Raw genomic sequence first — 27,743 nt, forward strand, 5'->3', positions numbered from 1 at the left:
ATGGTTTTGCACAAGTTGAAAATATCACAACATGAAGTCAGTTTCCAGGAGGAAAAGAAGACCTGCTGGCACTAACTGAACCCAGCAGTCACATGGCATTAGTTTATCGTCTCAACTTTTAGGATAGAAAATATCTAATCAGGATATCTGCATTCCAGATACTACAGGAAAGAAGGCAACATGATTTGGTGGTTTTGCATTCTTTGGGGATTCTTAGGGTTGTAGGGAATCTGAGAATGTCTAGTGCTAATTTTTTGTGTGTTTTATACAGAACAAGGGGTTGCTCTGTGACTTGGTGTGTCCAGGCCATGTATGCTAAATAAGCAATAGTAAATTTAGTGTAGTTAAAATGTGTCCAGTCAGAATGTTTTTCAGGCCATACATCATAACTATGAATTAATTTCTGTAATGTCACTTTCAAATCCAGTACATTTCTCCCACTTATATTTTTAAGGTTCACATTTTAGAAGTTGATATATTGGGCAAGACGTCTGAATATTATGTGTAATAGAGTACAATGGAGCATTAGCAAAGAGTGAACAAAAGAAGGGGAAGGTGGAGCGACTATAGAACCAAACCCTGATCACCTGCGGAGTGAGTTTAGTCACACTCTGAGCTATTGTGCAACTTTCTAAACATTAGAAGGATAATGTTATCTTTCAGATCAAATCTTTCCATGACTCCTTAGAGCCTCCAGCCTTTAGAAATCTGTGAAAAATCCTAAACAACCCAGGTTTTGCAAGCAACACCTTCTCTGCCTAGAATAGACCACTCTGAAGTTGAAGCAGAAAAGCAATTGCAGGCAATCTGCGAACAAATGCGGTGTCTCTATGACAATAAAGCTCCCAGTCAAAAAAAGAAAAAAGAAAAGAAAAAAAAAAGAAAAAAAAGCAGAAAATGTCTGGATTTAACACACACAGTGATTTAAAACGCTGAAGTTTAAAAAGAATCCTCAGTGACCTGCCTGCAGCCCTTGTAATGGTCCACATGCTTTTCCCGCCTATGTTCCACAATGTCAACCCTTCTGCAGCTCTATACCCTAACTGCAGAGACAAAGAATATTAATAGTTCTTTCGGCCAATCAGATGACATTATGCTCTGTGACTTTCCACAAGCTGGCGACTGCTTCCCGGTGTCCCGTGAATCCTGGATCGAGCAGAACACTTGTATGAGTGGTGACCGGCAAACACTTCCATTAACATTCTTGGCACTTACTGATGAGCTAATGCCCTTCTCCTGTGACTCTGTGGTAAATATAGAAAGAAAACTTATCTATAATTCTCACTACCAACTGTGTAAAACCTTGCTTAAAAATTAAAGTCACTTACTTTCTTTTTGAGCAAAATAAGGTTTATTCAATAAATATAAGGACATTTTTGGCAAAGGTAGAAAAATCACATGTGCAACTGTTTACCACTTGAGTTGCATCCTAAAACAAGGTGAGTCGTGAGTGCTCGTGATGAACGCTTTTAAATTTTAAGGTTAAAATAATGACTTCAAGGAGACAGCAGGTAAGTCAAGTTGGAAGCCATGACCAAACAAACAAACAAACAAACACAAGAAAACACAAACACAAAAAATGAAAAGAAGGAGGAAGGAAGGGAGGGAGGGAGGGAGGGAGGGAGGGAGGGAGGGAGGGAGGGAGGGAGGGAGGAAAAACAGTAGAAGAGAGAGCTGGAATTCAAATTCCAGGGAGGAAATCAGTAACATGATCGTCAGTCTGTGACATTCAGGTCTTTGAGTGTAACACCTAAAGTGAAGCAAGAGCTTCTGGTTATATCCTTGGAACAAGCCTTTGTGCCTTTCCCAATTCAATAGCAGATTTTTTCCATCTTTTTTCTTTTCTCTTTCTCTCTCTCTCTCTCTCTCTCTCTCTCTCTCTCTCTCTTTCTTTCTTTCTTTCTTTCTTTCTCTTTTTCCATCCTGATCACAACTCCCCTTCTTCCTCTTCTCCCAGACCTACCCTCACAAACCACTTCTGTCTAAAGTGAAGCAAGAGCTTCTGGTTATATCCTTCTGTCATTACCCCTCCCCCTCTCTTCAGAGAAGCCCTCCCCATGGGACCAAGACCCCCAGCACACCAAATTGCAGCAGGACTAAGCACATCATCTCCCACTGAGGCCATTCAAAGCAGCCCAGCTAAGGGAAGGGTATATAAAGGCAGGCAACATGTGGGTCTATCTCCTCACAATTGGAGATGTTTTTCATCTTAATGGGGTTATCTTGAAGACAGCAGCAGCAATGGTCGAAAGCTCCTACATGACAGAAAGTCACTTTGTGGAATTCCATTTTATTAAGATGCTTCTCTATCGGTTCACATGAATGCATGAGTGTGTGTGTGTGTGTGTGTGTGTGTGTGTGTGTGTGTGTGTGTGTGTGTTTGGTGTGTATATGTATATTATATGCACAGGCACTGTGTAGGTGTTATGCCTATGCACAAGCTTAAAGGCATCAAGTGTCCTGTTCTACCACTGACTACCTTGTTCCTCTGAGACCATGTAGAACCTGGCCATAGGCTAGTAACCATAGAGACACAGGGCTTCTGTTTCTGCCTACCTGCACTACTAGGGTTATGGGAACATTTAACTTGCGCCTTGGATAGTTCAACTCAGATCCTGATACATGCACGATAACCTCTCTCAGCTTCCGAGCCCCATCTCCATCCCCTCTACTGGGTTCTTAGATGAAGTAGCCCCCGAACAAAACCGCTGCACAGTTTAAATCGTTTAGGATACACATTTTAGTTTCTTACTTTTTAAATTCTAAATTGAAAGCATAAAAACTGATACTTTAAATTGTAGGGTTTTTTTTTTTGGTGGGGGAGGGGATTTTAACAGAGTTCTGAGCTCTGGCTTAAGAGGAGCTCAGAAAGGATAAGATACAGCCAGGAGTATGAGTTTCTCAACCAAAAGTCACCTTGAAAATACTAAAACTGGTGTATTTAGAATTTGCTTTTTGCTGAGCCATAACAATCTGTGTATATGCAACTCCTGAGAAAACAACAAATCAAAGAAGAAAATGCCAGTTGGCCAAATGTTGAAATGTGTGGAGTGAGAAGCAAATGAGTGATGTGCTCCCATTCTGTGAGCTATGCAATGTCTTACAGTTTCTATTGCTGTAATAAAGAGCCATAAACAAAAGCCATTTGGAGAGAAATAGGTTCATTTCAGCTTATAATCTGACCACACCACCTGTGGAGCTGTGTGAAACTCAGGGCATGAACTCAGGCAGGAAACATGAGGCAGGAGCTATTGCAGAGTCCATGATGGGGTGCTGCTTACTGGCTTACTCGTTGTAGCTTGCTAAGTCTGCCTTCTTATACAGTTCAGTACCACTTGCCCAGGAATGGCACTGAGCACACTGAACTGAGCTCTCCAGCATAAATCACTTGTTAATAGAATGTTCCACAGGCTTGATTACAGCCTCATCTTCTGAAGGGATGTTCTCAAGTGAGGTTTCCTCCTCAGAGAATAACTACTTGGATAAACTGCATGCAAAACACCCAGCCAGGGAAATTTGCTGATATGTAGATGCACTTTGCAAGGGATGAAGGTGACATTACATCCATATGAAAGGCATGAGATGAGAGGCTTGTAAAGGTTATTGATTATTGGTTACTGTTCTGAATTGTCATCATCAGGTGATATACAGAAGTATCCTGTCTAACACATGAGTTGTCATGGTCTTGTTCACTTTCTCTGAGTTTCAGTTTCCCAAACTGCATACGTAAATAACAAAAGAATAATGACTTTTATATTTATTTCTTAAATTAATAAGAATATAATATAAATAGTATCCATAGTGAAATATATCTGTCTGTTCTCTAAATAATCTACTATTTACTTTGTTCTTTTCACATGAGAAAATAGAGAATCTGGTGCTGTCATACTCAGCCCTTCCCTGGCTCCTTTTTCTGGGTGAGTCTACTTAAGACAAAGTCTCTCTGGGGCTTCAGCTTCTGCTTTCATAATATGATCAAAGGTAAAATTATCTTTATAAGAGATGACTGAAACAAAAGACAATGTGAAAATCACTTGGTAAAAGCTAATTGCACACTGCAGAGAGCACTGTTTTCATCTCCTCAGATGAGATGGCTATCTCACTCAAAACTGATTATAGTCTTGATGGCTTGTGTACACATAGCTCTGTTGTCTTTATTCTTGTACCTCAGCCATCTTAGGGAAAGAAGAGGGTGCCGATAAAGCTGAGCACAGCCCAGAAGATCCTCTAGACCTGAGTCATGGCTTTAGTACCTGAAATGTCAGAACTTTTTGTTTGCAGTATGAGCTGAAGTGGTTCTTGCCTCTATACAAGCAGACTAAGGCACACGCTTTCAGTTCACCGGATCACATAGAAATTTCTGGACTATATTTGGACATCCTCCTTAATTTGAAGATGGAAAAAGCTCAGATTTGAAAAGAAAAGTTCAAATCCTGTGAAAACCACTCTTCACATGGCCTTTTTGTTGTGATTCCCCAGGAAAGGCAGTGAATCCTCAGCAAAGCAGGGACAGGCTCCTTCTGAGGCAGACTGGCAGAGAAATAATCACCAAAGTTCGTACATATTATTGAGTGCTTCATAATGCAACGATAAAAATTCCATGAACCTATTTGAGGTAATTCTAAAGCAAGAACCACGTGCGACCTAACAGGAGCTGTGATAACAGCTTCACTTGGCTAATGTGCTGTTTATGTATACAAAGTGCTTTGCAAATGGTAAGCAGCAAAGTCACCAACACAGGAGCTTCTCAAAGCATCTTAGTTTTCTAAAGCTATACTTATCTAAAATTGTGACAGAGCAGCGGGAGACACACGACAATGAAGCCCCTCAAAAAACAGCGAAGTCACAGCCAAATGTTAAAATAGAGAGATGGAATTTCTGAGGTAAAAAGAGGAAAAAATTGTGCTGGGAAATGGGAATACAGTAGTTTTATAGAGATTTGGAAGTTTAAATTATTCAAAGCTGGTACAATCCCAAGGAAAGCACGTGTCTACAGACCATCTGTTTGCTCCAAAAAGGAGTCTTTGGAGAATTATTCCAGCTGCCAGAGATTCAGGAAAGGGAACCAATCTCCAGTTTATCCGAATCATTACTTGCAAACAGGATCTCAGGAACAGCCTATCGTTGGGCTGTCTGGCTTGGTCTCCATGGAGAGTGATTCCTTGGAGAATTCACTAGCTGCAGAAAACATACAGGTAGAGAAATACTAGCTACAGCCTGTGAAGTATTTTCTGGCTGAGAGAAATGAGAACGCTCTAATGGCGAAAAGCATTTTGTAAGAAAAGTCACCCATGTTTCAATATGGTTTAAAATATATCTTCAGTAGTTTCTGGAGATGAACATGCTTCTGGTTGGGCTGCATCACATTTATGAAGTCATGCTTAGGACACACATTTCCATTTCCCTTAATCTACTAAAATGTAGAAACTAGTATTCACTGGCTAACTCAGATGCTGGAAAATTAGTTTAAAAAATTATTGATTCTATATTTTAATTTCCAAAAAAATATTAATAGTGCCACCAGCTAGGACAATAATAGACACATCCTCATGTTTAGACTTTGCTATCACAATGAACCACAAGCAAGTGGTCATTTGTTTCCTATAAACTAAAAAAATGTTCACCCCACCTTGTGATGCTGAGGACTTCAAAATATAATGAAGTGGATACACATGCTTCAAACTGAAATTAGAAGGGAATAGAAGCAATTCCAAAGACCTCATATGTAATATGTGGCTTACAACCAGGCAGAAGTGTGAGCATTGTAGACACCCTATGTTGAAAGGAAGATGGAATCATTCAGAGGTTGTAGAAGAGGAGAAATAGTTCCCAGAGATCTAATTTGAAGTGAGTCAATGAGGAAGCTAGTAATTTAGGAACACAAGCTGTGCATTGTTTGAGACTTGGGAAAATGTTTTCTTTTTTCCTTATAAAGTACAATGGAACAAATAAAAATAAATGGATGCACAGAGAAAGAAGTAGACAGATACCACTTTCTCAAGTCTGTCACCCCTGCCCAATGAAACATGAACTACATTTAATTTTGTGAGTCTAGATGTTTTCATTTTGTGAATTATGTTATTAGGAAATATTCATTATAGTCGAGGAGGAGGGAGAGAGACGGAGATAATATTCAAAGAACAGCAATTAACTGGGAATAAATTCATATTCACCAAAATTATTTGCTAATATACCAATCAAACAAATAAAAATATTAGACCTTAACTGATCTATAAAACCACACTCAGTTTAAGTAAGTTCTTCCGTGAAGACTTATGGGAGTTAAAATCAGTTTCTAAACCTTACACATAATATCAGTGATTCCATCAGCTTGTTGACATGGATTCCAAACATATGTGTTTGGTAGTAAAAACTACATCCATTTATAAATGTTTATGATTCAAGACATAAATATACATACATGACTAGCAAACATCTCATTTTATTCTGCACCACAGTTATATATTTATTCCATTTTTATATGAGAAAATGAGGACTTTCGTGGTTGAAATTCAAGATCAAATGTGAATCTTGAGATATAAAACAGTAGCACGGTTGAGTGAGTACGTTCCTGCCTGCTCCAACTGGCAGAGAGTACAAGACAAGATGGAGATGAGAAGTATCCTTGCATGTCTGATGAATGTCAAGTCTACACAAAGGAACCCTACCACACTTAGGCAACAGTATGCTCTTTGCATAAGGAAAACCATAAAGATGTGTAAAACTGTGAGTACCCACCAAAATGACACAGTTGAGAGGACTTACAAGAGGCCTATGGACTCCTAGAGACATGACAGTGCTTATATGTCAGCATGATGTCTATGAAGGTTTTCTAATTCACTTAACGGTGCTTAATGAGAATAAACCCTATCCATATTGCACAGTGGGTTGTTCAAAGCTATTCCATGCACAAGATCTTGTCAGATACTCTGTAATCAATGAATTTGTATCAAACTGGAATCATATGGGCTAAAAAAATGTATTTACCTTACTCTTTGACACAGTAAGAGTCTTAGTTCCTGTGTGATGAGAGAAAGACAAAGCAAGCATGAGAATCCATGCCCCTGGGATAGTGAGACCATACAGGAAAGGGATTTGTGTATAAGCTTGGAGATATATATATATATATATATATATATATATATATATATATATATATCTCCAAGCTTATATTGCTACATATTCACTCATCCACATATCCAGAAGTAATGGCTAGAAAATGGAAGATACATAGACTCTCAATGTTTGTCATTGTAATCCCTGCAAAATATGTTTGAGCTGTGTGCTACTAAAGCAGGCTTACTTAAGAGACACAGGAACAGCCACGAGAGAACACAGTATTGGTTTTTAAATTAGGAAAATCTTTAATATGCAAAGCTGAAATGGGCCCACTAGCATTTTACATACTAAGTTACACCATATTAATGATTTTCTTGAAAAAATGGGTTAAAGCAAAATATCACATGAGTAATAATTCATTTTCTAGAAATCATTATGTCAAACAAGTTGCAACAAAAGTTGGCTCTTACCACATCAATGTGAAAATTCACAACTCAAAAAAAAATGAAGTACCTACAATAAGCTTATCAGCCATCATAATGCCAAGCATAACCAAGAAAGTACAGAATTTGTCATTTGTCTAAGTATTTATTTCTATATGTTTTGCCTGCATATGTATATGTACGTGTATATCATATGGATAGTATATATTATATGAATAGTATATGTATATACATGCACACACACACACATCTGCTTGTGTGTGAGCACATGTGCACATGTGCATGTCCCATATATGTTGCCGATGGAGTCCACAAGAGAATATCCCATTTTTTCGCACCTGGAGTAACAGTCAATTGTCAGTCACCATGTAGTGTGTATGAACCAGTAAGTGTTTTTAACCACTAAGCAATCTTCCCATCCCTTAAAGAAAGAATTCTTGAAAATCACTTCATCCATCTTCAAAACTATAATGTATAAATTTTATATTATAGAAAGTAATCAGAAGAAATTTATTTTTGTGCTTCCAGTTTATAGCTACCTCCTATAACTAAATTATTATTATTATTATTTTACTTCAGATGGAACAAACCAGTTTTTCCATTGGTGAATGTTGACTTCTGGCCACCACTTTTAGAAGGAAATTGTGATTGTGATACAGGGACTTCAAACCTAACAAAAGAAATGTGACTTTATATAAGCTTGATGCAAAAGGAAGTCATTTGGCTACAAGGAAAGCATACACTGGATGGAAAAAGGGCATCCTACAATATGGAAATTCCCCTCCTGTCTCTGTACTTTTGAAATGCATGCTGCTCCTACAAACCACAAAGACAGTAACTCAGACACAATAGGTCTCAATTACCTTAAACCACTGAGGAAACTTCCAAAAACTTGTTTCTTCCAAGATAAGTAAAATTCCGTTTCATTTTCTAAGGATTTTCCAGTTCTACAGAAATATTAACACGTAGCATTTGCTTTCATTAGAATCATTAGATAAATGCCAATTTGGTGTTGGAAGAAAAGCAATTTCAGCTGAGCTGGAGTCAAGATGCCCTACTTAGTTATGTTAAAGAGAATCAGAAATCAATCCGCCTTCTATTAGGGCACAGCTGTTTTTTGAAATGTTTCTTTGATTTTCAAGAATCTATATTTTAAAGAGTTCTTATTGAGTATAATGGTGAACCCAGAAATTGATAGAAAAATAGTTTAAGTAAGCTGACTGCCACAGAAGAAAAATCCGGAATAGCAAGAAAGTGATTCTTTCTTTGGTCTGGTTAGGATCTTTAAGAGAGTCTTTTGTTACTCCCAAGTCTCACCAAGGAATTATTGTATCTTGATAATTTACACATCCAGGACAATCAGAAAATACCCCCCCAAAAAAAAAGTCAGTCACATATGTTGCCCTCAAAATCTCAGACCTGTAGCAAATTTTTATGTGAGTCTATACTCCTGAGTCATTAGCACAATAAAAGAATTAATTTACTGAGTGTAATGACTCAGTAACGGGCTTCAAACTGGCATTAAATAACTTCTTATGACCACTGTGTTTAACCTAGTAGGCCTTTTAGCACATAAGCAAAGGTTTCTGTCACTTGTGACTGACATGTAGATTGTCTCTTGCTGGGCCACTGAGAACAGGTGGATGCGCTGACATGGGAGTATACTTTTAAACTTTTATTTCTCTCAACTAATCAAGGAGAGAATCTGTATGGATGTCATGACACACGGTGTAATTAGAGGGATCTAGGCTATGCATGCATATGAAACTATTAGACCCTTGATATTTTCTCAAGCAATATAAGACTGAAAATCAGAGTGGATGCTCCAGTTTTAATACCATTGTCACCCCCACCCCAAAAGCTACATTATGTAACAATTCATTGTTTGTATCAAGGTCAGATACTAGAGAGATTTCATTGAAACTACCCTTTCTTCTGATAACCTGAGACTGTAAAAAAGGTTGCTTAACATTCATTGACAACTGAATCACCCTTAGCTACAACAGAAAATTTCTTAATAAAATGTATGCATGTGTAGGTCTATGAAAATGCTATGTGTGCTTTTTGATTAAACTGCTAGTGTGTGTGTGTGTGTGTGTGTGTGTATGTGTGCGTGTGTGTGTGTGTATGTGTGCGTGCGTGTGTGTGTGTGTGTATGTGTGCATGTGTGTGTGTGTATGTGTGCGTGTGTGTGTGTGTGTGTGTGTGTGTGTGTGTGTGTGTGTGTGTGTGTGTGTGTGTGTGTATGTATTTATTCTTTATTTAAATCTATTATACAGTCCAGTCATTATCCCCCTTATGGTCCATTCTCTGACAGTTCCTCATCCCATTCCTTCTCTTCCATCTTCAAGAGGATGTCCCCACAGCCCCCACCACACCCCCACATCCCACCAGGTCTCCCCATTCCCTGGGGCCTCAAGTCTCTCAAGAGTTAGGTGTATCTTCTCTCATTGAGGCCAGACCAGGCAGTCCTCTGCTGTATATGTGTCGAAGGGCCTCGGACCAGCTAGTGTATGTAGCCTGGTTGGTGACTCAGTGTCTGAGAGATCTTGGGGATCCAGGTTTGTTGAGACTGCTGGTATTTTTGTACTATAAAATAAATAATTTTCAGCTTTTTTCTGTGTTTTAGACATAGAATAAGTAACAGCAAGATCTTTCTTAAATGAATGGAACCATAAGTTCTGGAGCCTGGGAAATTCCTCCAAGCCCATTTGACTTCTAGCACTGGTTACCTGCACCCCCTCTTTCATCCCCATTTACAGTAGGGCAGTAAAGCATTAAGCAGACATTATGTAGATGGTGGATGGACACACTGAGACTTAAAATGTGGTTAACAAAGACCTTTAGAATCAGAATGGACATCTCACCATCCACCTGCATCCCAGTGATGCTCACAACAGGATGTGGACTAGCATCACATTACAGTGCACAGATCACTCAAAACTCATTGTGGGACAAGATTCAATCACTTCTTCTTCATGGATTTTAGAGGCTAAGTCTATAAAATAATGATTTTTCTATGAAATAACTCATGGGTGCTCTCAGCTCTCAAACCCTGGATTATGATAACAGTATATAAAACAATGTCTTCAAGTTTAATTTATCTGTTTTCATTCAAATTTATGACCTATGCAATGATCTATAGTTAGGTGTTAAGGCATGTACCACAAAACTTCACTCTTCAGGGCCTTTGTGGTGGACTTTCAGTTCTTTGTAAAGAAATACATAGCATAGGAGTCCCTAAGTTGTATCTACACGTTCAGTGCTGTGATTCACATCTAAGGCCACCCCTGAGGATTCTTGGGTGCCTTCAAGGTCTCTGTCTCATTCTGGAGATGCTCCCCAGCTTTCCATCCCTGTCAGGTGCAGATTTCTGTTCATTAGCATGACTGTCTGGTCATCTCTCCTGTCCCTCCCCACACCTGATCCTGAACCCTGCATTCCTCTCCCCATTCCTTTTCTCACCCAGGTCCCTTCCTCCAGCTGCCTCATGACTATTTTGTTTCCCCTTCTTTTTAAAAAAAAAAATTAATTGCTTTATTTATTTACATTCCCCTTCTAAGTGAGATTCAAGCATCCTCACTCGAGGCTTCCTTCTTGTTTACTTTCTTTGAGTCTATGGAGTATCCTGTATTTTATGGCTGATACCCACTTATAAGTGAGTATATACTATGCATGCCCTTTTGGGACTGGATTACCTAACCAATACAGGAAAGGATTCTGAGCCCAAAGAGAATAAGAACTCCACAGGAAAACCAAAAATCAACTATCCTGGACCCTTGGGGCTCTCAGAGACTGAACCACCAACCAAAGAACACACACTGGCTGAAACTAGGCCTTCCTGCACATATTTAGCAGATGTGCAGCTTGGTCTTCATGTGGATCCTGAACAACTAGAGCCCCAGGCTATTCTAAAAGCTGTCGCTTGTCCTTGGGATATGTTAATTTACTTGGACTACCTTATCTGGCCTCAGTGTAAGAGGACTCACCTAGTATCCCAAAGACTTGATGTGGCAGGATGAGAGGATACCCAGGTGGTCCCTACCCACTCAGAGGAGAAGGGGAAAGGAGGAGGGGTGAAGGATAGTGGGAGGGGATTTCCAGGGCAGTGAGCAGGATATAAAGTGAGTGAATAAATAAATAAATAAATAAATAAATAAATAAATAAATAAGGTACATTTAGAGAGAGAGAGAGAGAGAGAGAGAGAGAGAGAGAGAGAGAGAGAGAGAGGAAGCAAGAGGGAGAGAAATAGAAACACATAGAAAACATATCTGGGTCAACCACAGGGCTGCAAATTCAAACCAAGTGAAGAAATCAGGAGAATTCTAAGAGTTAGCACCAGTCTCTGTTAACAGCTGACTGTGCAAGAACTTCAGATGTGGCTGAAGAATTGGGTAATGTATTTTGCTGCATACAAATATTTTTCCTTTTTCTTCTTTGCTGCAAAATATGTTCACAGTTATAGCAGGGTAGTGATATCCACATAAAATCACACACACACACACACACAGAGAGAGAGAGAGAGAGAGAGAGAGGGGGGGGGGAGGGAGAGAGACAGAGACAGAGAGACAGACAGAGACAGAGAGAGACAAAGAGAGACAGAGAGACACACAGCGAGAGAATATCTAAGTATATACATTTAAAATATTGGATTGTTGCTTCCTATAGGGGTAAAAAAGCAAACAAGCAAAACACTCTGTTGTGAGTGTTAATTTTTTGTTCTATTTTATACTATATTAGCAGTCCGCATTTGCTCCAAATATTTAAGAGACATAAATATGTTATAGTTCATACTCAATCTCAATCACTAAGCAACAATTTAAACTGGGAGGCAAACATCTGATTGTGAAGAGAAAGGAAAGCGGAAGAGCCCACAAGTGATAAATTGGGAGCGGGTCTTCAATTTTATGCTTATCTTTCCTCATATAATCTGATAATAATAAGTGAATAGTAATCTTTATTTTCATTTATTTAAGAAGATTTAATTTGTAGATTCCTCAGTTTTACACACCTGATTATTGACAGATAAAATGAGCAAACCATCCTGCATCCTTTTTATTTGCTATCATCTCATGGAGAGCAAAGTACACTGAGGATAGAGGGAAACGCAAGGCAAGAGAGTTAAAAGCCCGTTTCACATAACACCAAGATGTGTGGATGTGGGTCAGTGTCAAAACAAGGAGTCACGTGCTGCTTTCAATTTATTCTGAAGTAAAGTTGCTGATTTTAAAATATTTTTTTAAAAAAGGCAGTCTAACCCAAACAGAGAGGGATGCATGCAGCCATTCTCTCACCTTGCTACAGCTTTGGCATTCAAGGAAGAGACTAGAACTGTGGAGAAAAGTTGTTTCAAATAGACACTAGGGTTAAGGATTCATTACAAAATAGGAACCACACTGTCTCCTGCTTAGGGTTGGTTGGGCAATAGCACTAATGTAAACTGTAAGCCCACCATGTAGCCATGGTGACAGTGGGTGCTATAAAAATGAGTTTTAATGTATGATGGGTATTGAACTTTAAAAATAAGTGGACAAGAGCTGCAAAGATGGCTCAGTGGTCTAGGGTTTGCTGGTTATATGAAACATTTGGTTATAAGAAACGAAATAAAGTTACACACACAGTAATGTAGATGAGCAACTCAAGATTAGTAGACAAGATGATATCACTCAGAGAAATGTCCTATAGACTACAAACTGCAATACAACTGGGAGGTGGGCCCTAGCAAAGCCACTACCTCCAGCGTGAATTATGAATTCAAGAATTGTCAATTGTCATTCATTTGGTTGTTCCAGATTTAACATGGAACAGAGTAAGACAGATTTTATAAGTAAATTTTCACCAATTTAGACAGAGGCCATAAAACTCCCAGTGTATGTGCTTGTATAAGAAAGGTCATGTTATATCTGTATAAGAAAGAGATAATGTATATTAGTTATGTTATTTGTTGGTGGCTATTGACTACAGCTCTGTCCCGGAATCTCCATCATTTTATTCCTGGGAGAAGTGAATAGATCATGTCTATAGTAAAACAGTCTCAAGTCACAGGCCAAACATGAAATGTTGCCATCTCAAATGTTGCTTTCTCTTTATTCTCATCCCAGAAAAATGCCACCTGATACTCTTGCATTGCATCAGCCAAAAATTTTGCTGCAAAGTGGGAATGTGCGATCAAGATAGACATGACCAGAGAAGCCAGGGTCGAAATCCAAGTGCAGGATAGAAAGTAGGGTCATATAAACCATGTGGGGGTGCATTTCCTAAGCATTTGAAGCTGTGCCCATTCCAAATTCTAAAAAAAATGTGTAGACATGACTAATACTCTAAAAAGAAAGTATGTAGAATCCATGGGTGATGAAGAGGAGTGTGGTCTAATACAGCTCAATAAGTGGGTAGTGCTTAAAAGCCTGCAGGTGGTAATAATTCAAACCATTATTAACAACTGAGGTAGAATGGTCACAGTGATTTGAACCTATAGTTGGTATATTGTAAATGCCAGGTATAGTGGGAAGGAGTTACTAAATTTGCTCTCAACCTCTTCAGTGAGAAGAAAGGTGTCAGTAAGTTTGGTTTCAGAAATGATAAATTCACGATGTGGGTCAAAGTTTGAAGTAGAGATATCAAGAAAAGAGAGAATCTACATGTGCTGGTTCCACTGTGATTTGCTCTGTTGGAGACTGAAAAAAAAAAAGAGGATTTCTTGGGTGCAGACCATGAGGCCAGCCTAAACATCATAATGTGAATCTACATCAAGTAAAAATTAATGATAAGAACTCAAACAGACAGAAAGCCATGGATATCTAGACTTATTTACATCTGACATTAGGGAGAAGCTGTGCTGGGAAAAGGCATTTAGAAGACAATAATTTATTGATACTAATGAAAACAGGAAGACAGACAAAAGACTAAGAACAAGCAATAAGTTCCAGAGCCTACAATATTTATCTGTTATGGGAACAGTCCACAGTGCAGAATGCCAGAGAAGAGTGGAGGAAAAAAGACTAAATCCTACTGAATTGGCTTAATGGAAGCTGATGCTGTGTAAAGAAAGTCTGTGCAGAAAATAAGATTCTTACTGGTGCGCTGGACATGCCAGGAGGAAAACGAGAAGGGCTCATAGAAAGTAGACCACACACTTGACTCCAAGGGAAAAAGAGTTATATCAATGGGTGGAAAGCATAGAGAACAGTCAGAGAGAGTACAAGAAAGTCATGTCAAACAGTTTGCTTTGTGTTTCTTCCAAGAACTTTTGTTTCAAAGAAAGATCATCTATCAAGCCACGATAGCAAACTTAATTATTATGGCAATGTTTATCATTCCTACAACCCTATATTTAAAAAAAGGAATGATTTCATCTTAGGGATGAGCTATGTGAAAAAGAAGAAATCTGTGTGGTTTTACTAAGAATAGATTTGGTTTTTCAATCAACACTAACCTCAACATTACCCCAACAGAATTACTTTCTAATTTTACACACTAAAACATTTTGTTTAAACAATTTCTGTGAAGTGAATGCTAATGGTTTAAATCTTTTTTATGTATACATCATTAAAACTGGTACATAATTGTCTATGGGTTTCTCCTCCCACCCCACACCCACACCCTTCACTCCATGTCACCATGCTCTGCCCCAGGTTTCTTATTTGTTTTGTTTGGTTATCTTCAAAAGAAAAAATTGAATAAACATTTGAAGATAAGCCCACAATCAAAGGAACAGTTTCTTTTTTGTTCTTCTCTAACTTGAAGAAGATATATGTTTATAAAAATAAAAGTAAAAATACCTTGTGTGTGGCTCAATTGTCAGAGGACTTGTCTAGCATGAGCAACTCCTTGAATCCAATCTTCAATATTAAAAAAAAAAAGGAAATTAAAATAGGCAATAGCTGAGACCTGAAATAGTGATGGGAGGTCCAGAGTGTCTATGGGGATCACTGTAGCTGAGACTTTTAGCAGAAGTGATAATGACCTTGAAGTAGCCACTTCCTGTAGCCAGGCAGGACTTTCAGTGTAGGGATAAAGACAGTACTCACCCATAAAACCTTCAACCCAACTGTGCTCTGCCTAAAAAATATGTGGGGACAATGATGGAGAAGATACAGAGGGAATGGCCAAACATGACTGCCCCAAGTGAGACCCAACACACGGGAAAGAACCAATCTCGACATTATTAATGCTATTCTGTTATGTTTGACAGGAACCTAGCGTAACTATCCTCTAATCGGCTCCAGCCAGTAGTCAATAGGAAAATGGAAAGAGATGCAGATACCCACAGCCAAGCATTAGATGGAGCTCACAGAGTCTTATGGAAGAGTTGGGGGAACGATTGAGGGACCTGAAGAGGAGACGGATTCCACAGGAAGACCAACAGATTCAACTAAACTAGACTCTTGGGGCTCTCAGAGTTTGAACCACCAGCCAAAGAGTGAGCACAAGCTGCACCCAGGACCGTGACCATATATATAGCAGATGTGCAGCTTGTTCAGGCATGTTGCCCAACAAATGGAGTAACAGCGGTCTCTGATTTGTTGCCTGCTTGCCTGTAGATTCCAGTCCCCTAACTGAGCTGCCTCATCTGGCTTCAGTCAGAGAGGATGCACCTAGTCCTGCAGTTACTTGTGCCTGGGGTGGAAGTTGATACACAGATGGAGGCTCTCTTCTTTCAGAGGAGGAGGGGAGACGGTGAGACGTCTCGGTGGCCACTGGTCATGCCAACTATCTAAGCTGCAGTGGCTCTGGCTAGATCAGATGCCATGTTCAGTGGCCAGAGGCTACGTGGGTACTGCAGCTAGAACTGGCCAGCCAGAAACACCAGCCCTGCCACCCACGAGATGCCAGCGTGGGAGATGGCTCTGCCAATCTTCCACACTGTCTCTGCAAGGCTGGGCATTGCCCAGACCATCTCGTAAACCATGTGGGCCGGTAGAAAAATGAGACTCTAATGCTTAGATTATCCAAAGGCTTTATATATTTGGTAATGATAAATAACAAGATGCCCATACAATCAGAAGTGTGACCCAGTACCCAACCTAGATATACCAACTACCTTTGACTGGCGGAGACACATGAACATCCGCCTCCATGTTCGCCTCTCTCATTCTCTCTCTCCTAGCTGTTCCTCTTCCTTCTCCTCTTCCTCTCCTTCCTCCTCCTTTTCCTCTCTTTAATCCTTCCACCTTAGCTCCTCCTACAGGGAGAGGAATGGAAGAGGATGCATGAGGGGTGCTGGAAGGATATTGGGGTATAACATGAATAAATAAATTAATTTTTAGAAAAGAAAAGGCAAAAAGGAAAGTAAAATATCAGAAATTTGTGCTTAGTAAACTTAAAAACTATCTGAGAAGATACAGGCAATAATTAGATTCTGTAAGGTTTACAGGAAATACCCTGGGACCGTCATTCTCCACAAGAGAGAGAATGGGTCACACCCACCAAGGGACACTTGATGACACACTAGTGGACTATCTGATGATACAGCTAGAAGAGGTATTGATTGGTATTTAGTAGATAGTGTTCAGAATTTTACCCTCCTACAACCAATATTTTCCAGTTCACACAGTCCTTAATGGCAAAGTTGAGAAACCTGACAGGTCAGACTACAGGATAGCAGAGACTCTAGGGACAGAAAATTGTAGCTGACTTCCTAAGTGATCCCTAGTTGGATAAATTCATTATAAACACAATATAGTGGAGATTATAAAGAAAATAACAATGCAAAGAGCATTACAGCAGAAAGTTGAACTTGGCTAAGCTAGAGTATTACTGTTATGGAGCAAATTAAGTAAATGAATGGCAGAAGATAAGAGAGGCCATGTGTATAAGTACCTACAGTAATTAACTGAACTTCAGGGTAAGCAAGCTACAGAAGATGCACATACTAAGAAAGGTGTTATTTCTGCGAATGTTGGGGCAACTTTGCTGAGTGGGTAAGAAGGGCATCAGGTGTGCTACAGTCAACGGTGTAGAGGTTTACATTGTGCCACCGGCTGAGTGACATGAAATGATATGAAGGCCAAGAGCCTCTTAAAGAAGAGTGAAGTAGAAATCTTGGAAGAGATCAGAAGGAGAGAAGATCATTAATGAACAGAGTTCAAGGGTTTGATGATTGAGATGCTGCAGGGCCAGATATGTGTAACAATCAGGAAAAGTGACTGTAAATGAGAAGATGCTGAGGACAGGTAGCAAATGAGTCTCGAGCTGATCAAGTTGAGAAAGGACCCCACTTGGTCATGGGACATTGAGATGGGGTATGTGGATAAGATCAATCAGTAGAGGGAAGACAGAATTAATGATATCCAACTTCTTACAGCCCTGAGAGGGAAAAGCTTAACAGAGAGAAAATCCACTGCTTGAAAAGATAAAGGCAGTCCTTGTTCTGACTTCAGAGACCTCCTCAAGAGCAAAAGTGATAAGGATTACAGGATCAAAGCCACAGCATCAAACTAAGTGAGCCTAATGAGTTCTTGTTCTGATCATCAGTGACAAATAAATTATATATTAATATGTTAATAATACTGATCGACTGGAATATTGAGTCAAATGGCTTACCTATGCTATTAATCTCCGTAAAGTCATGAATTCACTCTTAATCCACAATTTAGATAGATGACAAGAATGAGAATCAGAAACTTAAGTTAGTGAAAAGGCAAACAATTATCTTCTGGTAGAAAGGATTCAGATTTTGTACAACATAGTTCTAAAAAGCTTCTGATTTTTCTCCTCCCTACTCCTTTCTGTTTCTTCCGACAGATCTCCCTGTGTGATTAGGCTGCCTTCAAACTCTTCAGTTCAAGGGATGCACTTTCACCAGGAACTTGGTGGAATATTTTGGGTATCTTGTCACAAGGGACCAAAGAACAATGTCAGAACACCTGCTTCAGTGTGTCTTTTCCATTGTGTGGTGGAGAAGACAGAGTTTTATAGAACCGATTAGTTATGATCCAATCTGCCTGTCCCTTTTTATAGGTAGGAATTACACAAATGATTATACCTTGATAATTCTTAGCTTTAGAGAATAGTTTTGGTTTAAATAGTAATGCACAGAGAATCAGCCAAAATAAAAATAAAAGCATTTTTTTTTTTTTTTTTTTTTTTTTTTTTTTTTTTTTTTTTTTTTTTTGCACAGTAAGAAGGTGTGAATATCTGGGAAACAGTACTATTAACAGAATGCAGAGAGCCAATAGTCAAGAATCAGGTTGTCCTCTTGGTCTCTTGCTTCTCACTTGCTCTTGCTCTCCTCTTCCAAGTCCTCTCTTGCCAGGCAGTAGTGGCATAATACGCCTTTAATCCCAGCACTTGGGAGACAGAGGCAGACAGATTTCTGAGTTCGAGGCCAGCCTGGTCTACAGAGTGAGTTCCAGGACAGCAAGGGCTAAACAGAGAAACCCTGTCTCAAAAAACAAAACAAAAACAAAACAAAAAACCAAAACAACAAAAAAAAAACCCCAAAACAAATCCCTTCCCCTGCCCCTCTCTCTCTAATGCTCACGGCTGGCCTCTACTTTCTCTCTCTCTGTCTCTCTCTCTGTCTCTCTCTCTCTCTCTCTCTCTCTCTCTCTCTCTGCCTTTCTCTGCCTCTACTATTGTCTTAAATCCCCTTCCCATGATCTGAATAAACTTTATTGTATACTAAAGGGAAAAAAAAAGAATCAGGTTGTCAAGGGATGAGCCTTTCCTGGTATCATAGATCAGTAATCTATATCAGGCAGATTTAAATAGAAAGAAAAGTTAAGCATCTTCAGTTATCTTTCTGCATCATTCTACATCCACTAAAATCCCAAGACTGTAATGAATTTAGGTGCAAGCCCATGCTGGGGACATGCTCTTGAGCTCTATAGTTTCTTCCTCAGGAAAGTGTCATTAGATATTCCTATGATGACAGATAGACATCACACACATTTAAGTTCTGGATATCTAACTCCTCAATGTAATGAACTTCTCAGATTATTCGTTATTGAACTAATTTTTCACAGATTAATCTTTTAGGATTAAGTTATTAAGCACCATATTCAAATATACTAGATTAATATTGTTTGGTGGCCAACATTTCAAAAGCTATTTAATGTTTTTATATCTATTTGATGACTTTATGAATTAGTCAAATGATGAGAACCCCAAACACTGGATTTGGTAGCATGGCATCACTTAAAAAGAATTGTAATTACAGTGCATATTTAGAATGCAAAGCACATTCCATTAAAAATGCCTAGACTTTAAAAATCTCCATTCAGTTTTTTTCTAGTTTTTCTCCATTTCTTAAGTATAAAGTATCCTATCATTTTAAGTATTTCCTCCAGAATATATTAATTGTCCATTGAAAATGTGAGATTTTTTTAAAAAATAAAGTTTATAGTTTAAAGAAATGCAATCACTTGAGGTAAAGGAATAATCTGTAAAGTAAATATACATTTCAAGCGTAACTCTATAAAAAGGATATAAAGGCACAGAATATACACTTAAATACATGTTAAATTAGATCCCTGTAGTCCATCTAACATGTAGAATTAGTGCACTTTTAACATGAGATTTCTAAGAAATGTATGTTCATTCTTACATTTTACTGCTGAATTATATTTGATTATTTTTACATCCTGAGTAAATCTGGGGCATTGGTAGTGGTCATCCTTTATAAAAACTCACCCAGAATAGATGGTATTGAACAATGGTGGGTTTTCCCCAATACTATTCATTCCATCATTGTAGAATTTGTACATGTCTATGACATAAAAAATAATCATATGACTTCTTTTTAAAAGAAAGAAAATTAATATTTACTCTTCCTTTGTCATATAAAGATTAGATTACAGGTTTACTAATATATTTGCTTGTTTTGGAAAGAGAAAATTTTTTTGATCCAATTTTCATGACATGTAGGAGATGGATAAAATCAGATTCTTACTTTGCCTGTGTTGTATTTGAGGACTGTAATATTAGAAATCCACTGTAATGTCTTAAACAATCATGCTAAATATGCCAAGGGACTTTTTAATGCAGTACACTGATGAAAGACGGGTATTGAATTTATTCAGCCGTGAACAAGTCTTTGATTATCATACACCTCAACTGCTCTGTAGGTGTTGACCGTAAGAAAAGTCAAAAATAGAAAATGAAGTGTGATTATTTCTTGATGAATCAAAATTACTTTAATAGAAATTGAATGGAGAAAATTTCTATTAATAGTTAGAATCAAGCTTCCAGTTTTTCTCTCTGAGTAGCATTCAATAAATGTTCTTGAATTATGATGACATTCTCAAAGAGGTTGAAAGGAAGCATAAGAAAGAGGGATGGCTCCCTCTGCATGTTTGTGCCATTCACAGGAGTGTAAATTGTATAGCAAGAAGGTTCATAAATAACTGTGCCAATTATGCTACTGAAAGCAATGTCTACAGTCGCATACCTGGGATTTGTCAATACGTTAACTGTAAAGAGGTAGAAAGTGATAAATTATAAGATTTTAAAATTATTTTGAAGCTGAAGCTTAACAAAGGATTGCTGAAAAGCTTAGTTAAAGGGGAGAAACATATAATTCAGACACATAAGACATGATTATGCTATGCTCCTGTTTTTGTCAGTAAGTGGAGAAATCTCGGGAATTTTAGAAAGCGGTGGTAATTACAGTGTCACCTCATTCTGGCAGCCCTGGGATATTCATTTTTGAGTTTCTCAGACAGACAGAGAAATGTATAGTGCCAGAATTGAACGGCAGGGGAACAGGTCCATCCTGTTCCTATACCATTTGCACAGGTGTCATTCTTATTTATAGATGAATGCTGTATCTACGTTTTCTGCCTCATCTTCACAGTTATTTCACACTTATTTTTGTGAGTTGTTGTACTGACGAGGTGTGGAAATTTCTCAGGACTCCTGAGGAAGTGTCAAATCGGGTTTGAGATGTTGAACACTGTTAATTTATCAGAATTAAACATTAAAGGTGAGATGACACCATGAAGGCAAAGGCAAGAAGAAGGTGGTAGAAAGTCACCAGGCCTTAGGCATCTCATCCTCAAATGGGAATGGATTTCTCAGAATGATTCAAACATGTAAACAAAATCAAGCAATAAAATCAAGAGTGTATGCCTGCAGGAAGTTTACAATCTAATTACAGAATGTTATTCTTACACAGAATCTAATGGCAAATAAGAACCACAGGATACTGTGGGTCTCAGCTCTTCATTCTTTAAGCCTGATTAAGTCAGTTACACATTTCTGAGCTCATTAGTTTGCAATAGTGAATCATTGCTCAGTCTCTCTCTGTTTCGAATATCTACATATTAATTATATTGATGTGAATTCTAGTATATTATAGCATATATATTTAATTTGTCAAATATTTCTCTTAACATTATAACAAATAGACTTCATTAAGCTAATTATTTAATAATGGCTTTACAGGTTTAAAATAGCACCAATACATAACTCTCTGTGGAGTGGGAAGGACATTATACTCTCATTATACCTTCGTTGCTAACAGAAATCTCATATAATATTTAGCTTAATGAACTTCTGCTAAATATTAACTTTCCTCTGATTTCTTCTGATTGTATTTGTTCCCATGAATATTTTTCATTGTTTTACTCTAAATACAAAAACACATTGCTAACACCTTTTACTTTACATGGAAACTTGAAGAAAAAAGATAATAACATCCTAGGTCTACTTCTTGACTGAACTAATTTTTCTGTATGTTTTTACAAAAGATGTAATATTTTAGAAACAACTTACCATAGGTGATAGTTAAATTTGAGCTTAAACATGGCTGGACTTATATGTAAGTGCCTAGAAGGTTCTAAAACCCATGTGGATAGAGGCCATAGAGGCCATTTCTGACCTAATAATAAATGAATCCTTTGCTGAATTTAGAATTTAAAAATGATGCAATCAAGTTATGCACTAGTTAAGTCTGTAGTAGCACATTGGGAAACTAGGTTACTGAAGTTTGTCCTTGTTGCTATGAGTTCATGGCCCTGTTCTGTGTTCCTTGTCCTCCCTGCTTCCTACCCATTTATCATATGACAGACAGCTCTTCTCATCCTTTTTTCTGGCCAATTGTAATTTGTGAGCCAAAACCTATTCTTCCCTTTGGCTGCCTCTGTCAGGTTTTTTGTGTGTGGCTTTGATAAGAAAACCAATGAGTACAGACCCTAAATGTAAAAGCAGATATACATAGTCTGAAACTTCTGAGACCTACAGTCCAGTAAAAGAAAAGGTGCAAGAGGAGCAAACACAAGACTGTGCATTAATATAGCTGTTATAAAATATTTTGGCTGTCTTCTCTGGGAATAGTCCCAGTTCAAGATCAGCAGAATTAGAAAACTATAATTGCTGAAGTCATATAAAGCAAAATTAGAAAATCAATATTTATTGGAAATAATATAAACATTACAGAGTCCAATGCTGACATTACAAAGAGGCACATGCAGGCAGATCCTCTGCCATGGCCAGCTTGTGAGGTCACAGGGCACCGGAACGTTATATAGGGCTGGTAAGTAGTGCTGGATACACTGGATATGAGTGTATGCTATATGCTAAGAACACTGGACACGTTGGTATATTCTCTAGCAGTCAAGAAAGCAAATAGCTTACAAGAATTTTGCTTGATTTGTATCCCATAGTGAAGACAGACTAAAAATACATGTGATGTTGAGTTCAAATGAGACAGGAAGATAAACACTTCTCTTCTACCAACATCACCCCTCCTGCTATTCAGTCCCTCTGTCTTGATTAGTCTAGTGCCTTAGCCTGTTCTCTAACAACTATAAACAGAACAACTGTCTAAAGTTGCAAACATCAGACTACAATCAGAAGAGTTTACCTCACCAGAAATTCTATAATGTACCCTTTGATATTCAGGAATTTATTTTGTAAAAATTTTAAAAGGTCCAGTTTAACTAAGAAAAAAATCTTACAAAATAACATAATTAACATTTGTTTCTGAAATATTTAATAGTCTATGTCATAAAACCATAAGAAAAATTACCAGTGAAAAGTGTCCATTTCAAATAAGAAAATTAGTTTAGACAATAAACAATGTTAGTAGTATAAAGTATAAAAATATTATTAATTCCAATCATGAATCACTGACAAATTTAAAAAGCGGATAAAACATACTATACATATCTAATCAAGTAAATGGAAATACAGATTTATCCTACTTATTACAAGTCAGGGCCACGCCCTATTAAATAAATGTAATAAACTAAGGTGTGTGAAATCCATTCTTCTAAAAAAAATATATCAGTAGGGTTTGAGGAAAGATTGTGGCCTGGTCAGCAATTTTCACAAGAGGAGGAAGAAGAAGAAGAGGAGAAAGAAGACAAAGAGGAAGAGGAGGAAGAGGAGTAGGTGGAAGAGGTACAGGAGGAGGAGTAGGAGGAAGTGGAGGAAGAGGAGGAGGAGGAGGAAGTGGAGGAAGTGGAGGAAGAGGAGGAGGAGGAGGAAGTGGAGGAAGTGGAGGAAGAGGATAAAGAGGAAGAGGAGGAAGAAGAGGAGGAGAAGGAAGAAGAGGAGGAGAAGGAGGAAGAGGAGGAGGAGGAAGAAGAAGAAGAGGAAGAGGAAGAGGAGGAGGAGGAAGAAGAAGAAGAAGAAGAGGAGGAGGTGGAGAAGGATGAAGAGGAGGAGGGGATCTGTTAAATATCCATCCTGGAAGGTAATTTCATTGTTAAGAAAGAGCGTGTTTACTCTCTGTCCATCCCTTCACAATGATGACTTAAAGATCTCTTGTGTCGAATGGTGTTAGGGTACCAACAGCAATACAAGTTAGGTACCTGTTAGCAAATTCTCAAAATCTACCTCAGACATTAGGATAATGATCTCTGAAGGACCATGGTAATTTATGTCTTAATAAGCCTCAGTCCCTCACTGACAGAGATTAATGATGGAAACACTGTAGAAACTCAGAGGTCACCTGTGGAATATAGTTTGCCAACTGTCGGTTGTCAAAGTCCATCAGTCAAACATATTTTTAGCAGATGCTTGAAGCTGAACTTTGAAAAATGCAGATATGGTAGGAAAGTATTCTGATCTACTCAATCACCAAACAGCCGTGTGAGTGCTATGCAGTTCAGGTGTTCAGGATCCACCTTTGCTTGAGACTTTAGGCTATCAAGGGATATTCAAGGGTTATTCTGGGAGGTCAGTGCAGAATCTTTAATTCTTTTAGTAATTTGTTTGATTTCAAAGTTGATTATGATAAACATTTTGAATCTTGCAAGTCACTTTAAAGAATTTATGTGTTTACCCCTTTGTTAATTTATTAAAAATCATAGATAAAAGCCGAGCAGTGGTGGCGCATGTCTTTAATCCCAGCACTTGGGAGGCAGAGGCAGGCGGATTTCTGAGTTTGAGGCCAGCCTGGTCTACAGAGTGAGTTCCAGGACAGCCAGGGCTACACAGAGAAACCCTGTCTTGAAAAACCAAAAAAAAAAAAAAAAAAAAAAAAAAAAAAAAAAAAAAAAAAAAAAAAATCACAGATAAATAAAATTATATATACTTAGTATGTTCAATGTATTAGAAGTTCTATGTATTTTGAAATGCCTAATTAAAGCTAATTTCATATAATCTCTAAAATTTTATATGAAAATAGCCCTTAAGTACTCTGTTAGCAATTGTGGTCAATGCAGTATATTGGCATTGACCATAGACAATGTGCTGTCAAATAGATCTCTTCAACATGTTCCTAGGATGTTACTCAGTTCCGCACCCTTGACCATCGGCTCTTCATCCTCTACAGACCCCAGACCTGCTCACAGCCACCATTCTAAAGCCTAGTTCAAAGTGCATTCTGACATTTCATATCTAAGGAAGATCATGTGCTTCATGAATTCCTTAGGTTTGACTCACTTTACATAAGGCAAGAAACACATATGATTATAAACATAAGTTTTAAGTGTTCTTTAATATAACACTATTCAGAGAAAACAAAGAAGATAATCTCCATGATAAGAGTGGGCAATATTTTTCAGATAAATTTTACTGCTATCAAGTTGCAATTAAAAAAAAATCCCCAGGGTTCTGAAGTTTTAAGTCATGTTATTCAAGTCTTGAGCACACTGAGCAGACAGCTTTTCTTACGATCTAACCAAAATAATAAGTACATATTTCACACACAAGTGAAAAAAATTTACGTGGAAAGGAAACTTGGGATCACACAGAAAATTCTGACTTAAAACTTGATAAAATTTAAAATTTTCTCAAAATTGGGAATTTGTTTTCTTATATTCAGTATACTAATACTTAGTTATATTTGTGAATAATCTCTTGACATATGCCTAATTACCTTAAGAATATTTAACAAGAGTGAAATATAACTGTACCTTTCAGTTTTGTATTTTTATGGGACTCCTGAATGTCCAAGTGAAAGAGTAGACCTTTGATTCTTGTGTCATCTTGATGGTCTTTTCTTTTGATGATTTTCCTTCTGAAGATGCGAAGGAAAGGTAGTGAGGAACTGGGAGAAGCAGAGAAGAAACTCGAATTGAGATATAGTATATGATAAAGTAATTTATTTTTAATATAATGGTAAAATTAAAAAGAAATAGAAATAACTGGAAATCATCTAGTCTTTGTAAGTAACGATGGTTTCCTAAAGTACTATTGATGCTAACAAGGTATGTCTTTGTAGCCATTATCTATGTTTTAGTTAAAAAGAAAGCAATGTTGCCATAAGATATTATGAGCAGTTTTTCCAAGTGTATAGCATGGGGTGATAAACACTGATGAGACCTAGAAAAACACTGGAGCATTCTAGGATCAGATTGTATTACATCATCTTGCAAACAACTCACAAAGAGAAGGTTCAAAGCAAAAGGGTCAGGTATCTTATCACAGAAAACTAGTATTTCCCACTAAGCACATGAAGCTTCTGGGTTGAAACTTTAGTCAGAAGCATAGTCAGAAGCTGTAGTGTGGGGATTGCAAGTCAGTTCTAACTACTCACCAAAAGAAAGCTGATTCAATCATGGTGAAAGGACAGGAAAGGGCATTGGTCCACATGGGAATGTTGGTGAGATGGGATGGAGAAAAATTCATGAAAAAAAGCAAGAGGTTGTTCAGCAGCTAAGTATCTTCTCCAGAGTTTAGGTAAGTTGGACATTAACCCAGTCTGGAATTTTCAAGATGGCTGTGGAGAGTTCAGTTATTGGAAGGAAAATTGATATGCTTGCTCCTGTTTTGAGGGAAGCCCAGGACTATAACATGTGTAATACCTACATGATAACTTCCTCATAGGGATCTGTCTGGAAAGTTCTCTGTCTCCTGAAACCCATGGTGAATGTTGGTTTAGGACAGTAACTGGCATGAAACTGTAAAACCTGGCAGTTAAATACCTCTGGAAAACTTAACTGATTCCTCTTAGGTGGTGAGCAGGTAAACTTGTAGAGTTAGGCAAAAACCTGGTCCCAAGTTCCACGACAGTGTGTGTAAAATAAAGATAGAGATTTCAATACATATACCATATTTGCTACTCATCTGCAGATCTAAGTAGAGAATCTATGTCTTCTAGAAAAGGATGTTTCTAAATACCATTATGAACTTAGAAATGACTCATGTAGCCATCAAGTTCTTTTGAAGCGATTCTGCACCTCTCCTTTGCTATCTCAATACAGGGAGTCACTCTTTGCTCTCAACTATAGTGAAAGACATTTCCTATAAACTGACTCCACCCTAAGTCACCAAGACACTTCAAAGAACAAGTCCATTGTAAACACAAGACATGGTAGTAAAGTGGATTCTCCATAGGGTATTTTTTCTTCTACACAAAGATAGTCAAACTGTAAAGGAAATAGTAATGTTCTTTCACATAAATATCTACTTATATACATAAGAACATGTATAGGGATATACATATTAAACTAATTATATTAGTAAGTTAAAGTTTCACTTTTAAAATGTTCATTAAAATTACATGTAGGGCTGGGAGATGGCTCAGTCAACAAAGAAGTTGCCATTCAAACCTGAGTTCAACCTCCTAGAACTCATGCAATATAAATTTTGGGTGAGATATTACATGTTGTAATTACATATCTGGAGAGACAGAGACAGCCAGAACTCTTGAACTTATTACCCTGACAGAGTGCTGAATTAGTGAGCTTCAGGTTCATTGGGGGACACTGACAAAGAAAAAGAAATTGGAGAGTGATTGATAATGGTATCCAATAGGCTAGAACAAAGAAGTAATTTCAGGCAGGAATCTAAATTTTAGGCTAGAACAAGGAAGTAGTCTTCAGACATCAAAATGACTTTGGGCTAGG

Source organism: Arvicanthis niloticus, chromosome 4, assembly GCF_011762505.2.
Source record: "Arvicanthis niloticus isolate mArvNil1 chromosome 4, mArvNil1.pat.X, whole genome shotgun sequence".
Classification (NCBI taxonomy): Eukaryota; Metazoa; Chordata; class Mammalia; order Rodentia; family Muridae; genus Arvicanthis; species Arvicanthis niloticus.